Source organism: Astyanax mexicanus, chromosome 6, assembly GCF_023375975.1.
Source record: "Astyanax mexicanus isolate ESR-SI-001 chromosome 6, AstMex3_surface, whole genome shotgun sequence".
Classification (NCBI taxonomy): Eukaryota; Metazoa; Chordata; class Actinopteri; order Characiformes; family Acestrorhamphidae; genus Astyanax; species Astyanax mexicanus.
Genome location: NC_064413.1, coordinates 34943507 through 34960598, shown reverse-complemented (window position 1 = coordinate 34960598; position 17092 = coordinate 34943507).

Genomic DNA, 17092 nt, shown 5'->3' with positions numbered 1-17092 from the left:
TAAGAATATTGATGATAGTTCATTACATGGTCTATTACTTTGACAAAACACATCAGAGCATCAGGCAGACTTATTTTTCTAGATACTAAAAACCTGACACTCAGAGCAGCCTATGCCTTTCAGTATTTTAATCAGGATGCACAAAGAAAACTATATACAAAAATGATAACTTTTTAGTCTAAATAAATAAAAAAAATGTTTAGTGTAAAATAACTACTAGTAAAATAAAAACTATATAAAGTAGTGCGCACACCATACCTAGCTTTAGTTTGAGTAAAGCAGGTAGTTTCACACTTTTTCTGTGGACAGTATTTTAAGTCATTTACTGATATTATTTGGTTTGAAACATCATATAAATAAGTTTGAAGCACTAAAGGTAAATAATATTGGTTAGGGAAGGGGATCTCACCTTTTTAGATGTTTTTCTCAGTGAGTTTCTTGTAGATTTTGCTTTACCACACTGGGATGTCATCGCTATTTTTAGAAAGAGTAAGTTACGCCCTTTCTAACCATATATGGATTATGTTTATGTGTGAAGGAATTCCTGAGTAATTGAGAACACAAGGTGCGATTATGGATGGAAGTGGAGCGGTGGGCAGCCATCACTGTGGTAAAAGACCTTGCTCAAAGGCTCAACAGTAGCAGCTTACTAAGCCCAGTTATCAAACACATAACTGGTACTATAACCACTGAGCGCAACTTCGCCCCATGAATAAACACATTTCCACTCATGACTGCATTTCCAAACAGCCCAATTTTGGCAAAATCCACAAATCCACAATCCAATCTTGCAATGCCCCAGAAAAAAAAAAAGAACCATTGGTTGCCTAAAGAAACAGTTGACAATTCCTATGGCTTTTCTCATTGTTGACTCTATGGATACAGGGTATTTTTTTGTAAGGGCCAATAAAACCCTTTCATAGTAACAAAGCAACATGTGATTACAGGTGTGACCAGGTTACTGTGAATGTCCAAATTAAACCCAATTATACCAATTCATTACTGATTAATCTTGTGGCCCAGTGTTATCCATACAGTGTATCTACCTTCCTGTATACTTAAGCTCAGCTCTAATCAACCCCACTGATCTACTAACTGCTTCAGTAGCTGCTGATTAGCTGAACGAGGTGTGTTTAGCTCGGGTTGGAGGGCAAACCAGCAGGTAGACTGGTAACCACTGAGTTACGGGATTGTTAATTGGTATTACTGGGTTAGAATCAGGCGTTAACACTCACCTAACAATTAGGATAACCCTGCTTTATTGAGTTAATTACTGGAGATTTTGGAACATTGCTGTGAGAATTTGATTGCATTCAGCCACAAGAGTTTTACTGAGGTCAGGATGTGGAATGACCATCATTGTTTTGTACTCTTTATAGCTCACAACCTGTAATAGGTTCATTTTTGTTTTCTTGACTGACTGTACCTCTTTCTGTTTTTCTTTTTTTTTTCTTGTTTTAAACCTTATCTTTTTACATAATTATACAGGTCTGGGAATAATTAAGAGAACACTTTAGTTTCTGAATCAGTTTCTCTGATTTTGCTATTTATAGGTATATGTTTGTAGTACATAGAAAAAACAACAATGTTTATTTTACTCAGACAACATTTCTCCCAAATTCCAAATAAAAATATTGTCATTTAGCGCATTTATTTGCAGAAAATGAGAAATGCAAAGCTTTCAGACCTCAAATAATGCAAAGAAAACTAGTTTCATATTTCTTATGTTTATATTTAATATTTGGTGGAATAACCCTTGGTTTTAATCACAGTTTTCATCCATCTTGGCTTGTTCTCCTCCACCAGTCTTACACACTGCTTTTGGATTAGACAAATTGTGAGAAAAGAGAGCGATATGTAGTGTGGAGGTTAAACGGGACCTGCATGTTGTGTTTGCAGCAGGAGCAGACAGGGAGGATGGTAGCCCGTAGCCTTCTTCTTGTCTCTCTCTCTCTCTCTCTCTCTCTCTCTCTCTCCCTCTCTCTGAAGCTGACCTTGAGTCTGTCCTCTACTCCCCCAGCCTCGCTTTCAAAGAACCCTCTTTCTGTATGCTAATGGGCACCGTGGCAAGGAAAAAAAAAATAAAAAAACAAATGTTGCTGCTTTCCTCTCTGTTCTTTTCTTCTGCATTTCTAAAGTTGATCTTTCTCACTTGGCTGTGGAGCATCAAGAAGCATATATTCATTATCTGTCATCATATTCATTTCTATGCTAATGAGAACCATGCCTGCTGAAAATCTGTTTCAGTTCCTCAAATCAAAATAAGTGGCAATCAGGTTTTGTTTGTCTTGGGGTTTCTTTTGAAATGAGTGAAGACATTTCCAACATCCACTGATTTGTGCAAGCTGCATTCAATAAATCACACTGCATAACAGCCCGAAAGATGCAGTAATAATCTTATACCGAGTTGTGCGACAAGACAGAACACTTTACATAAAGAAAGAGAAATCTGTCCGTTTCTGAAGACAAGAAAACATAACAATGAACTGAGACTATTAGGCTTTAAAGAAAGAGAATATGTCAAAACTAATGGAACATGTAGAGTGCTGTGAAAAATAAGAGCATTTGCTACTTACCAATTACCATTTTTGTACATTTCTCTCATTTATCTGTTTAACATCAACCAACTAATTTTTGTATTAAAAAAAAAAGCCAATGCAAAGACAAATGCTGCTGCTTTTAAGAAGATTTGCCAAAAATGTATATGTATATATGTATATGTATGTATATGTTTAAGTAAAATTAACATTGTTGTATTGTCCAATAAACTACGAACAACATTTCTCCCAAATTCAAAATAAAAATATTGTCACTTAGAGCATTTATTTGCAGAAAATGAGAAATGGCTAAAAATAACAAAAAAGATGCAGAGCTATCAGACCTCAAATAATGCAAAGGAAAGAAGTTCATATTCATAACGTTTTAAGAGTTCAGAAATCAATATCTGGTGGAATAACCCTGTTTTCCCAGTTTTCATGCATCTTGGCATGTTCTCCTCCACCAGTCTTACACACTGCTTTTGGATAAATTTATGCCACTCCTGGTGGAAAAATTCAAGCAGTTCAGCTTGGTTTGATGGCTTGTAATCATACATCTTCCTCTTAATTATATTCCAGAGGTTTTCAATTTGGTAAAATCAAAGAAACTCATTTTTAAGTAGTCTCATTTATTTCCAGAGCTGTATACATTTAAAAAAAGATAAATGTTCATTTAAAACTTATATCAACCATATGAAAAGGAATAGTGTTGTGCCATCCTTAATCTCTGACTAACTGTAACTGCAATGACTGTGAAGTAATTCTCTCTCACTGTTTTAAGCAGAATTGTTTTAAGTCAGTTATACTGAAAAGATTTATGATGTAGACTAAGATTGTCAAATTGATGGTTAAATTCTCATTTTCATGTTTTTTATTATTAATTTAGTATGAAATAATGCCATGTGAGCAGTTTTTTGTTAAAGTGCTCTGGAGCTGCGCTTTTAGCTTGTTTTAGTTCGGTAGAGGAGGACCGGGAAGAACGACAGAATTTCGGCTCTTACTCATGAACTTTCGCATATTTTGATATGCAAACATCTCATCTCTGATTGGTTAACAACACTGTGATGCGGGGCCATAAATCTTAATTGACAGTTTGACATCAGTCCAGGGGCTTTTTCTAAATCACTCATTTTTCTGTCTATTGGTCTACTGTCTATTTTTCGGTCTAATGGAGGTAGAAGAAAAGTTTCATGTGCAGAATGAGTATAAAACTCAGAGTGACCTTATGTATTTCAAAAGCAGCAAGAACTAAAGGGTTTCTAGTGAAATAACCCCTTTTAGCTATAAGCTGTTAGCCACCAATGTTTGTATTTTACATGGAGTTGTGGTAACTGTAGTACTGCATTGTAAACTGTAGTATTTTCAAAAAAAAAAAAAACCTTAAACGAAAAAGACAAAAGGTTAATTAAACACCTATATCCACAGTTAAAAATAAAAATTATAAAAATTATTAAAAAGTTATAAAAAATAACTGTGTTGTGCCTTCCTTAATGTCCGAACGTAACAACTGCAATGACTGTGGAGTAATTCTCCCTCACTGTTTTAAAGCAGAATTGTTTTAAATCATCGCTTATACTGGAAGGATTTTGAGTATAAAGTGTCTGTTTATGGTCTTGTCCTTGTATCTCAATTGGGATTCTGTCCATATGTTATCCTATGTGGCGTCTATGCACACTGTAAATAGTGGGGATGATCAAACAGGTTCCAGAGAGTGGATTACCCTTCAGTTGCCTGGTGCTTTCACTGAACTGGGAAACTCTGCTTTTAGCTACAGTGCACCAGCGAGCGTGAATTTATTACAGCGCACTCTAAAGCTCCACTCACTCACTCACGTCAATTTAAAATTTCTATCCTCCAAACCCCTCCACTAAAACTGCAGCAGTAGATTTCTGTTAGACTCTGTTTCTGTTTACTCTTTTTTTATTACGTATATTTCACACTTAATACTGAGCGTGTGTCCAACAATCTCTGACATTCATATTATTTATGACCTTCTGACATATTAGCCATAATCTTACTTTACTTTTCTTTTTCCTCTGGTCATTTGGTTTTATTCTGTTAATTGTTTAGCTGTCTGGGTCGACCAGAGGAGGATGGGTTCCTCTTTCTGACTCTTTGTTTCTCCCAAGGTTTCTTCTTCTTTCTCAAAAGAAGCTTGGACCTGAATCTCTAAAAAAAAAAGCAGCCGTGTGATAGCTTTTGTGAGAGTATTACTTTACTTTATTTGTAGTAATTTAAGTGTGATCTGTGAATGAGTTAGGTTATACATTGTAAATGAGGGTCACCATTAATCTACTTTAAGCAGCACTAGGTGGAATTTTTCCTTGATTTTTGATCTTCTTATAGAAGTAAAATCACAGCTTGAAACTCACTGCAGCGCTGCATTGATGTGTAATAGGAGGAATAGCGGTGCTCTCGTGTCTGTGCCAGGCTCCTCTGAGCTCAAACCAGACTCTGTAAGTTTTCCGAGGTGGCCGCGACCAACGCTCGCGAGAACTGCGACCTGCTTTCCGACCTTCAGTTCTAACAGTTCTACAAGGACTACTGGTTCAGTCTTTACAAACTAACATACAGACACTCTGGCAGAAGCTGGAAAGAGACCGAATATGTCTGTGAAAGCCAGAAAACGAGAAAGAGAAACTAATCCGCCTGAAACATTTATTACACTCTACAACTGTAGGGGGAGCCCACGAGCACAAAATCTCAATCCTACCTAGTGGAGTTTTAACTAAACAAAAAATGATTGATAGTGGTTGTGACAAAGTCACAGTCGTACAAGGAAAAGGGATGATTTGGTGCATGCAGTTGTGCAGAGAATACATGGTAAAGCAAGCTTTTATGATGATGTCTGTAGTAATGGTTGTCTCATTTAATTTTTTTCATCAATTTAATATGAATGAATATCATGTGAGCTGTTTTGTGGTGTTAAGAAAGTGCACCGGTGCTTCTGTTTCAGCTGGTTTTAGTTCAGTAGAGGAGTGGACCGGGAAGAATGACAGGATTTTCTTGCCTCTGATTGGCTAACAGCACTGATGCTACTGCTATAGCTCTGTAGTGGGCGGTCACAAGCCAATGTGGGCGAGGCCATGATGCTTGATGATTCTTTTATTGGTTAATGCAAGCAAAGGGGGTAGAAGAACAGCTTCAGGTGCAGTATGTGTATTTCAAAAAGAGCAGTAGTACTAAAGTACTAAATGTTTTTTTTTATATAAAATTACACTTTAAAGCTTTCAGCCAGACAATGCTTGTGTTTTACATGGTATTGTTTCAACTGTAGTATTGGTATGTTAAATATAGTTTTGTTGCAAATCCCCCCAACAACCAACCCCCCACCCCCTCCTCTTCAAATAACATCTTGCATAAATCATAATTGTTTTATTCTTTATCACTCAATGTTTTGACTGACAATAAACATCTATTTTAATGTCATTCTGCTCTTTTATGTTCCTTGGGTTGGATGAGGATGGTTTGTCGGCTTTGCTCAACAATTCACATATTCAAAATAAATGAAAAGGAACTCAACAAACTGAACCATGATTTCTGTGTACTATTATACCCTCACCTCTGGGTACACTTTTTAAATATGCAGCTGTGAACCACACGAAGGGCGTGATCATATTACTGGTACACTGACAAGGGAGCTGAACTGTAACCCTGTGACATCAATGTATCATTTAACACAGCAGTACTACCACAGCCCAAGCCTTAGCTTCTATATTTTATAAGGAACTGTATGTAATAGGCATAAAAAGCCATACATATTTGTAATCAAACTCATACAATATATACAGATCTGGACAAAAAATAAGAGTTCACTTAAGAATAATGAGTTTCTTTGATTTTACCAAATTGAGGAAGATGGATGATCACAAGCCATTAAACCAAGATGAACTGCTTGAATTTTTGTACCAGCATTAGCACAAAGTTATTCAAAAGCAGTGTGTAAGACTGGTGGAGGAGAACATGCCAAGATGCATGAAAACTGTGATTGAAAACCAAAGTTATTCCACCAAATATTGATTTCTGAACTCTTAAAACTTTATGAATATGAAGTTGTTTTCTTTGCGTTATTTGAGGTCTGAAAGCTCTGCATCTTTTTAGTTATTTCAGCCATTTCCCTTTTTCTGCTATTTTTTTCCAGAGCTGTATATACTACAACATTTATGAACACCCCTTCTGATTAAAAATATACCTTCAGCTTTCTCTATTTGAAACCTATTGCTGACACTGATGTAAAGATGAAAAGAAGAAAAGAAGTACTGCCAATAGAAAAAGACCATTAACCTATTTTCTTCATGTCCAAAGGATGAAAAGGAGCTAAAGGAGCAGTGGGAATCACAGTAAATTTAAGATGAGTTGGAGAGTTTAGGATAAGATAGCATAATGATTCTCCAACATCCTGAATTCACTAATGCTCTTGTCACTGAATGCAACCAAAACCCCAACTGCAATACTCCAATTGTCTATGAAGAAGAAAAACAGTTTCTTCTCCAATACTAGGATGATACAGTAAATTAGCAGGCATCCCAATAATTGTATCCATATAGTGTAGTATCTACATTTTTTATATTCTTTTCTGCTACCAATGTTACATATTTGCATCCTCACCTCCTGCAGTCTCTTTTTGAATTTCTGTTAATAACCGGTTGGTTCAATCTGAAATGTTTACACAGTGTAAAAGGCAGCTGGCATGTTTAAATGGGACTGAAAATGGAGTCACGCGGTTGTGATATGGCGTGACAGCAGCAATATAAATATATATATACATAAATAAATAATCGAAATTGAATGTGTGTATCTATGTGTGTGTGTGTGCACACATGTGATTCGAGCTCTGCTTGTCTACCCTCTCGTCTGTCAAGAAAACATATAGACGTCCTCGCTGACACCTACATTATTTCCCCGTGACAATAAAGTGCGAGTCATGACCCTCCTATTTAAGGCCCCAATATGGATCATAAAGCTTCATCTCTGGAGCCGTGGGCCTACATGCAATTATTCCAATATAAATCCACCGTTATTATTTCAGAAGTTATAATGACATTGAATCACTGGGGTCAGAATTAATGGTTGTGAGTCATGGATTATAATCAAGTGCAGAGGGAAGTGCTACACGAAGTTCCAGTGCATCATGAGTGTGTGTTTGAGTCTGAGTGAGTCTGAGTGTGTGTGTGTGTGTTTGTGTGAGTGTGTTTAGGGAGAAGGGGTGGTTGATTACAGCAGAATGTTGAAAGAGTGTTCTGTCCACTGCCCACAGGCTAAAGCAGCACCTTGCCAGGCAGCTCTGTGTAAAGCTTGATATTTTCCCAGCATGTGAAGGACCAGCAAAGCTCACTCACCACTCGCTCCCTTTCTCAACACCACTCCCCCCCACCAGCTTCCCCCTCTCTCTCTCCGTAATTATTTCAGCAGCACTTGCACTCCTCAAATTGAAAGAATGAATATCAGCCTATATTTCCTCTGAATCACGTCGTTTAAGAGGCTTTTTATATGTTTAATAAAGCGCGGCCGCCACCCTCTGTCACTAAGAAGCGAGTCATTTCCTGGGGAGGGAGGAACATCTGTTCCCAATTGAGGGGTGTGCTGACGAGAAATAATGCCTTTTTTCATATTATAATTTAGGACAGAATAGACTTAAATAGTGCAGCGGCAGTGGAGCCAGCTAAAGGAATAGTAGCGCTGGTGCCGAGGCTTCAAGCGCTGACGCAGAGGGAAGACACGGCTGGTTTTCTCTCTAAACAAGCATTTATTCTCAACGTCACAAGCTCTTTATCACTTATTTGCCCACCTGTTCCCACCAGGTTCGGATTGTGTTCTATAGACTGTGTTCAGACTGTGTTTCTCAAATCAGATCTGTTAAAAATGACTGTCCACACTGTTATTTGATTAATTTGTAAGTGATCAAATCCGAACATTATCGTATCTGCATGAATTGCTGTGATAATAAGGAGTTTGGCATCAGTAACTTACCTTTGGTGCTCGTCCTGGGCACCTGGGTCCTGTTTTCAGACTGCCACCCCAAATCAGATTTTTGCATCTCTAAACATAACACAAAAAGTTAGGAAATTTGTGATTTGTATTTACTATTTCTTTATTGTGTCAATGATTCATGGCAATAAATCTTACATCATCTGAAAGCCTGTTTATCTACCTTTAAAATGGTGCCACATTCAGGGCCGCTGCTAAGGTTTTGGAGGCCCTAAGCATAACTGGTCAGGGAGGCCCCCCCCCCAAAAAAAAAAAAAAAACACACACACACACACACAAACACAAAAGGTTTACGCAAAATTTTACTATTTATTAAAATTACACATGTAACTGTGAATATTTACAACGTTATAAGTAAGGCCAATAACAGTGAAGAACAGCACAAGAGTACTATTTATAATGTATAAATAATAAATGAAACGATGCATGTCTATTTTAAGCAGTGGACACGTCATTTACACAAGCCAGCCTTAAAGGTTATGAAATTATCGTTTATATTCGTGGTGTATTTATATCAGCCTGTCAAAATCTATAGAGCTGTCTGATCCTGCTGTCATACAGACCATTTGGATAGTGCACTGACGGCATTAGTCAATAGGTAGGCTACTCTGTTTATTAATTTTTTATTAAAGTCACTAAAAATCTTCAAACTACACTACTACTATTTGCAAACGTGCCACGTGCCTTGCAATACCCAGATTAGTTTCTAGTTAAGCGTTTAAAGCTACCAAATCAGCAAAGCCAACGTAACTAGCTCAGGCAACACCACTGAACATGAAGTAATCAAAACTATTTAAACCTTTATCATCGAAGTTACTCACCAGAAAGGGATGCATGGGCCTCATCTTTCTGCTTCTTTTTCTTCTTCTCAGCTCCAGACTCAAACCGTCGCTTCATAGTTGAATTACCATTTAGTAGCAACTTCGCGCGGTGAACTTGTCTCCTGCCAAACTCAAGTAGCGTTACTACTTTAGTTAGGACTAAGGTTGCCAGATTTGTTTATTTTATTTTAAGTTTTTAACTTACACAAATATTGCACTGGACAAGTTTTTGTATAGAATGGCCACATACACTTTAAAAATGGTTAAACATGCGCAAGATTTAGCGCCTCCATGCATTTTTTGATTATTTATTTGACTGGAAAATGTCACATCTGGCAACAACCAACAGAGCAAACCGAGCCGTGCCATTTCAGGCAATAGGGGTGGGGGCATTATATTATGCACAAAAATAATAACGTGCCGCTTTTAAGTAGTAGAGTAGGTGCCCCATGCAATGTTTAAAGACAAAAAAGATGAGCGTATCATAAATAATTCACATTGGGTTTTAAATTTAATAATGTCATAATTTCAACACATTTCATTCTCAGTCAATTTGGCTCCCTGCAACTGCAAAATGGTTGAGGCCTAACGCTGGCTGCGTTGTCTGCGTATGCAGAGCGGCGGCCCTGGCCACATTTGTAAGGAACATGCATTTGTGGGGTGAGCAGCAAAGCTTAAACTGCTGTTGCTATTGACACGTGTTGTGAGCTTCTAGCACCCACAGTTGCTGCCAATAAGGTGCCTGATTGGCACCTGATTTTCAGCACCTGTAAGCATGGGCCTTGCTACATTGGTCACTATGGCTATGTTCACATTACCAGGCTGAAGTGACTCAAATCTGTTTTTTTTTTTGTTTTTTTTTGCTCAATGTGGCTCAGATCAAATTTTTTCATGGCTGTGTGAACGTGCCAAATCCGTTTATTTTTTTCAAATCAGATTTGAGTCACTTTCATATATGGTCCTAAATCGGATACGTATCCAAACCATAGACTTGCACCGTGAACAGTCAAATCAGGATTCATGCGTATTTTTACTTTTACGCATGTGCTACATGCTTCTCTCTCATTGAGCAATGTGGCTTGTGTAATGTGAATGTAGCCAAAGTGACTCAAATCTGATTAAAAAAAAAAATCATATTTGGTATGTTCACACAGCCATGAAAAAAATCAGATCTAATCCACATTGAACAAAAAAAATCTTGTTTGAGTCACTACAGCCTGGTAATGTGAACATAGCCTTTGTGTCTGCTCCAAGACTTGGAATGCTACATCTGACTGATCTGGATAGGGATGAGACAGGCTGGGAAGTGGGCGTACCAATAAGACCACGCCCCAAGAAAAGTGTCAAACACCAAACAAGTCAATGGCACAATAAGCTGTTTGGCATTAGCATAGAAGATTTGGCAATTTCTTTATGGGCACATCCCACAAAGTTATTCTCTTCTGCTTATCCCACAAATGCATGTTCCTAACAAATGTGGCAACTACTTAAAAAGACATTAACAGGTTTTGTAATTGTATACGATTTATTGCCAAGAAATTATGTGTACAGATTTGGTGTGTACAGATCATGTGTCTCATGTGAACACCCAATTCGGATTTTAACATGTCTTTTGTGTCACTCACAACACAACAGACAATGACCTCATTAAATCCAGAGTGACAAAAGTGCTAAAATCTAAAAGAGCATCAAAGGTTTTTTATATTAATTGCGGCTGCAAACTGCTCAAAATGAAAATGAAAATTAATTGTTTTGTGAACGGTGAAGTCTTAGTTTGAAACAGATTCAAACATATTTCAAAAGCGTCTTTTGCATCACTTACAATGCGACAAAACAGTCCCATCAAACCCAGAGCGACGGAAGTGAGGAGGTCCAAGTAAAGCGGCAGGGTTAGTTACTGATGTCGACCTCGTTACCACAGCAACCCATGCAGATTTGCTTGTGATCAGCAGCCAAACACATTTGAAATACATTTGTAAAAATCTTTTTGTAAGCCTATTTCAAACTACCTCCAAATGTGGTTTGGATCTGATTTGCAAAAATCTCATTTCCTCTGATTTATGGCTGTTCAAACTATCAAAAATCAATCTAAAGTTCGAAAAAAACCTGATTTGAGCTAACAGTCTGAACACAGCCTTAGTGACGCATCACTGGCAGAGCTGCGGCCTGCAATCAGCGTTGCAGCTGAAAAACTGAGCAGTTTGTCTCTGCCGCACTCTCTCTCTCTGCACTGTTATTATTATTGCATGGAGGTAGTGTCACTGATAAAGGGTACTTGTGGCTGGGCTGGCACCACTTGCTCATCATGAGCTGCTGCTGTCAACATATGCCCACATTATGCATTTATGCATTTATTTATTTATTTCCCCCCTCTATATTTAGTTGAGTAGCCCTGCAGCTGCACCGTGCTGCACTGCGTTGCACTCGGCCTCTTTATACGTGTTAGCTTTGATGGCTTTGAATGGCTTTTAAAAGCAGATTTTTTTTATTATTTAATTAATTAATTATTTATTTTTTTAAACCTCCTGCCCGGCTATTCTGAGCTGTGCTGAGATCTCCTCGTGCACCTGCAGCCAGAGCGGGACATAAATCTGAGCCACATAAAACACATTCCTATGATGAGAGGCAATCATTTGGAGATGGTCAGTGGCCCACGCCTTTTCTGCTGCCCACAACCGCCGCACATTGACACACACACAGACACACTCTCATACTCGCACAGCATTCTCTCCATCTCTCGCTCATTCTCTTCTGTTCTCTGTGCTTCAGTTGCCACCTAAATTACTGCAGGCTCTGCAGCAGAAGCTAAACTACACCTACAGGCTTGACTGCAAAGGTCAACAAGCTGCTTAAAATGAAGAATAGCATAGGACAGTCCAGAGTAATCTACTCTCCTATCTCCACTGTCTCTCTCTCTCTCTCTCTCTCTCTCTCTCTCTCTCTCTCTCTCTATATATATATATATATCCCTCTTTCTCTCTCTCCATTCTTTTGCTTTGCACCTTATAGGATAGGATATAGTGATGTTCTTAGTGCTTTCGACAATCCAAAAAAAAAAAAGGCACTCTGTGAGTCTGTGAACTGGACTGGACTGTGAACGTTGCCTGTGTCTCTATGAGCTCCCTATGTGCTCTCTCTCTCTTTCTCACTCTCTCTCTCACTCCTTATGTTCCAGCTTCAGTTATTCACCTTATATTTTTGTACTTCTGTTCACAATCAGAACAGGAATCATCCATATTCACCCAGTACGTTAAACATACAAAGAATCTGCCCCACTTCTTTAGCCACTTCTCTTTTCTATCTATATCTCTACCCAATGTTTTTAAGTGTCTTCCTTTCCCTTGAAATCCTCTGCCTACAAAAAAAAAATACGACAACCCTTCAAGAACCCATCAAAATAAATAAATAAAGAACACTGATTAATTAGCAGGCTATTAACGGTGCTCTGTAGGTGGCCCTGACAGTCTGTTGTGAGAGCAGAGGGCCGCTAAAGTTCAGCAACCTCACTGCTGCACTTTTTAGTTAAGTTTAGAGCATCGTATCTCCTATTTCCCAAGCAGCAAATGTTCACTGCACTGACTCTGGCTCGTTGGATCCCTGCACAACAGCCCAGTTTGCCCAGTATGCATCAAAATGGGTAAAAACCATCTTGACATCTGGCCCTAAGCTGGCCCAGATGTAGATATTATTCAAAATTAGGTGGGTCCGCTTTACCAATACGGCACATATGCGCTCTGAATCCGCTGACCGGCCACAGTAATTAGTGCCATTAGCAGCTACCTGGACCAGGTTTGGCTCAAACCAGCAGTTCAGGTGCAACTGCCAGGAGGATTCTGTCACGGCCAAGGTCACTCAGGTCAAACATGCTTGCTGTCTGGGTTATTATCATCCACCACCCCTAATTCCTGGGTGATAGGAAGCTTCTTGTTAGATGTCCTGTTCCACCTCAAATGCTGCAGCCTTAGTTAAGCTGTTTTCACACTGAATGCGAAATGTTGTCAACACTGCTTGCGGGTATGCATGCCGCTTGACGGTTGGGTGCAAAAGTGGGAGGTGCTCTCCTGTCTCATACTTTCCCATAGTCAGTGTAAAAGCAGCTTACTTGCTGGTGCACCAGGGAACAGGTGGAACAGGGAAATTTTGCTAGCTAGTTAGCAACTGAGCCACAGAGATGTACTACTTGCAATTCCCAATGCTTGCTATGAAAAAAGGGATCAAAATATATAAAAACTATGTTAAACTGAGATGACGCAATGGCTATCACAATTTTATAACAAAGAGAAAAGTACATGTGAAGGTTTCTTTGGTCACTTGCGCAACTGCTACGATTCGCTATCTCTTATACCTCTCCAATAGGAGTAAGTCTTTCAAATATCTGTAGTTCTAACTACGGTGGCCCAGAAAGGCACATTACGACAACATTTACACAGCAAACAAAAAGATGACAACTAGAGGGGGCTGTTTTGCGGTTGACGTTAAACCAAAATCCCGTGCCAGAAACTTGCTTTGCTGGGCGGAGGACAGAAGTTTGTTCACAGGTGTAATTCTAGCCCTAGGTAAGCATTTTGGTGTGGGCTGTGGAGGTTTTTCCGTAGCAAATACTACGTTAGGCTAGAATTATGCCCATGGGCTAGGCTAGAATTGGCGCGGGCTTTTGGTACAATGTCAACAGCTACACAGCGCCCTCTAGTGGCCGGGAGCATTCCAGTGTGGCCAATGTATTTACTTCCCCTAATGCAGCATTTCTGAAATGCGGCATTTTGTTAATGTAGTTGCGTTGTTATCTTTGTGCTTTCTGCGTTTTCTTAATGTAGTGTTGTTGTCCTTTTTTGTTTGCTGTGTTTTCTTAATGTATTTGCGTTGTCATCTTTTTGTTTGCTTTGTAAATGTTGTTGTGATGTGCCTTTCTAGGCCACCATACTTAACACTTCTCTCCCTACAAGAACAAGAACAACATACGCCCACCATCCCCCCCCCCACACACACACTCTAGACGTGAATATACAAAATTTAAGGAAAGGATGAAGTTGTATGGGCAAGGGGTGCAATGGGATTGTGCCGACCTTTCTTTTCTTTTGAATGTATGACATGTAACACATTAAATAGATAATAGATAACAGATAGAAAAATACAGTAGTCCATAGATGACATGAGTTGGAGGGATGTCCTAAGTCCTACATAAGGTCTAATAAACTGTATACATTTAAAACAGAAGTATTTCATACAGTATGTTACAGGTTAAAGTGTACAGTGTATTGTAACATTGCAGTAATTGACATCAGTGCAGCTGTGCAATATGCACATCCACTAAACTTGAACATTTAAATATACTTTCTTTATTTTTCTCTTTCTCTCTTTTTTTTTTGTCTTTACCCGGGTGTCTGTTTGCATGGCAGAGAAACTGTGAGGTGAATATCAAACAGTCATCCTCGCAGCTCGAGCGCTGAGCCTCTTTCACAAATAATAGGAACAAAATATACAAATGGCATTGATTTGTTATTCCCTTTTATATATTCTGTTCCTCCTCTCTCTCTCGCGCTCTCTCTTACTCACCTCAGTTTTGCAGCATGCATACCGTACTCTCTCTCTCTCTCTCTCTCTCTCTCTCTCTCTCTCTCTTTCTCTCTCACACACTTACATAAACCCAGGTTAAAGAAAGTCACTCCCATCAAACAGAGGACCAAAAAGCTGCAGATGACATTTTAGAAAATGTAAGCAACGGGAAATTAGTGGGAGAAAGTCACGAATATGTCTAAATAATTTATTAGCGAGAGGCTCTGCCACACAGCGAAAAAGCAGCCGGGTGATTCGTGCTTCGGAAAGTACAGAATGATGTTGCCCCCTAGTGTAGGCATGACCATCTGCAGGTCACAGGCTCCAGCTATACTGTGGGCAGGCTATTAACACCACCGCTGCCAGAAGCTTCACGGATCCCGGACACCAGTTCACAGTGAATATAAACACTGCGCATTACTTTCTGGCCTCAGGACTCAGGAACGTCATGAATACAACATGCTAAGAGAGTGAAAGAAGGGGTGCTCTGAGCGCGAGAGCAAAAAAGAAGAACACTGTTCTCCGCTCTCTCTTTCCTGCCAAGATGATGAGAGAGAATAGCAACAGCTTTCCACACACGTATCCCAGCTTCCATCCCCGGAGGAAATTTGTGACAGCCATGTGAGATCATGAGTGTGCACCTAATTCCCTACATCCATCTGCTTTAACAGATTGCTTCAAATGTGAATGCAGGTGGACTGCTCTGCCTTTCACTCTCACCTCACACTCTCTCTCTCTCCCTTTCTCACTCACTCACACACGCTCGCTCGCTCTCTCGACTCTCCTTGTGTCATCCTCTGTTCTCATCTTTGCATCTATTTCTCTGTCTCACTTTTTTCCAATCTTTTTCTCTTCATTCTTTCCTCCTATACTCTTTATTCAATCCTATTCTCATCTCTCTCTCTGTCTCTCGACTTTCTCTCGATGTGTCTTTTTGTCTCAATGTCCTTTTCTCACCTTATCTCTCACTTCTCGCTTTTTTCCCTCTACTCTCCCAGTGTCATCTTCTCATCTCTGCCTCCTCTTTTTCTCACTCACTTCCCCCATTCTCTCTCTCTCTTTAATTTCTCTCAATGTGTCTTTCTCCATAATTTTCTCATCCAAATTCTTGCTTCCCTCTTTCTCTCTAATCTCTCAATGTCATCCTCTCATCTCTGCCTCTCTTCTCACCCACATTTCCCAATTTCTCCCATTCTCTCTCTCTCTGTCCCGCTACTTTCTCTCAATGTGACTTTTTGTCTCAATGTCCTTTTCTCACCTTATTTCTCACTTCTTGCTTTTTTCTCTTTACTCTCCCAAGGTCATCTCATCTCTGCATCCTTTTCTTCTCACCCACTTTCCCCATTCTCTCTCTTTCTGTCTCTCGACTTTCTCTCGATGTGTATTTTAGTCTCACTGTCCTTTTCTCACCTTATCTCTCACTTCTCACTTATTTCTCTCTACTCTCCCAGTGTCATCTTTTTCTCTTTGTCTCTTTTTCTCACTCATTTTTCCTATTCTCTCTCTATATCTTTACTCTCTCTTAAAGTATCTTTTTCTATGCCCTTTGCTCATCTTATCTTTCGCTTCATTCTTTCTCTTTACTCTCCTGGTGTCATTTTCTCATCTCTACCTCCACTTCTTCTCACTCACTTTCCCCATTCTCTCTCTTTACTTTCTCTCGATGTGTCTTTTTGTCTCAATGTCCCTTTCTCATCTTATCTCTCGCTTCTTGCATTTTTCTCTCTACTTTCTAAGTATCATATTCTCGTCTCTGCCTCCTCTTTTTCTCACACACTTTCCCCATTCTCTCTCTTTCTGTCTCTCTACTTTCTCCTAATGCATCTTACCCTGGGTCCATTTCTCTCTCATATTTTCTCTCGTTCTTCTTTCTCTCTACTCTTCTGGTGTCATCCACCCATCTTCTTTGCCGTTTATTCTTCTTCATACTCACTTTACTCATTTTCTCTCTCTACTTTCTCATGATGTGTCTTTCTCTAGGTCCTTTTCTCTCTCATCTTTTCTTTTGTTCTTCGTTCTCTCTACTCTCCTAGTGTCATCTTCTCATCTCTGCTTCCTCTTCTTCTCACCTTCTTTCCCTGTTCTTTCTCTCTACTTTCTTGCGATGTGTCTTTCTCTACATCTTTTGCTCATCTTGCTCATTCTTTCTCTCTACTCTCCCATTGTCATTTTCTCATCTCTGCCTCCTTTTCT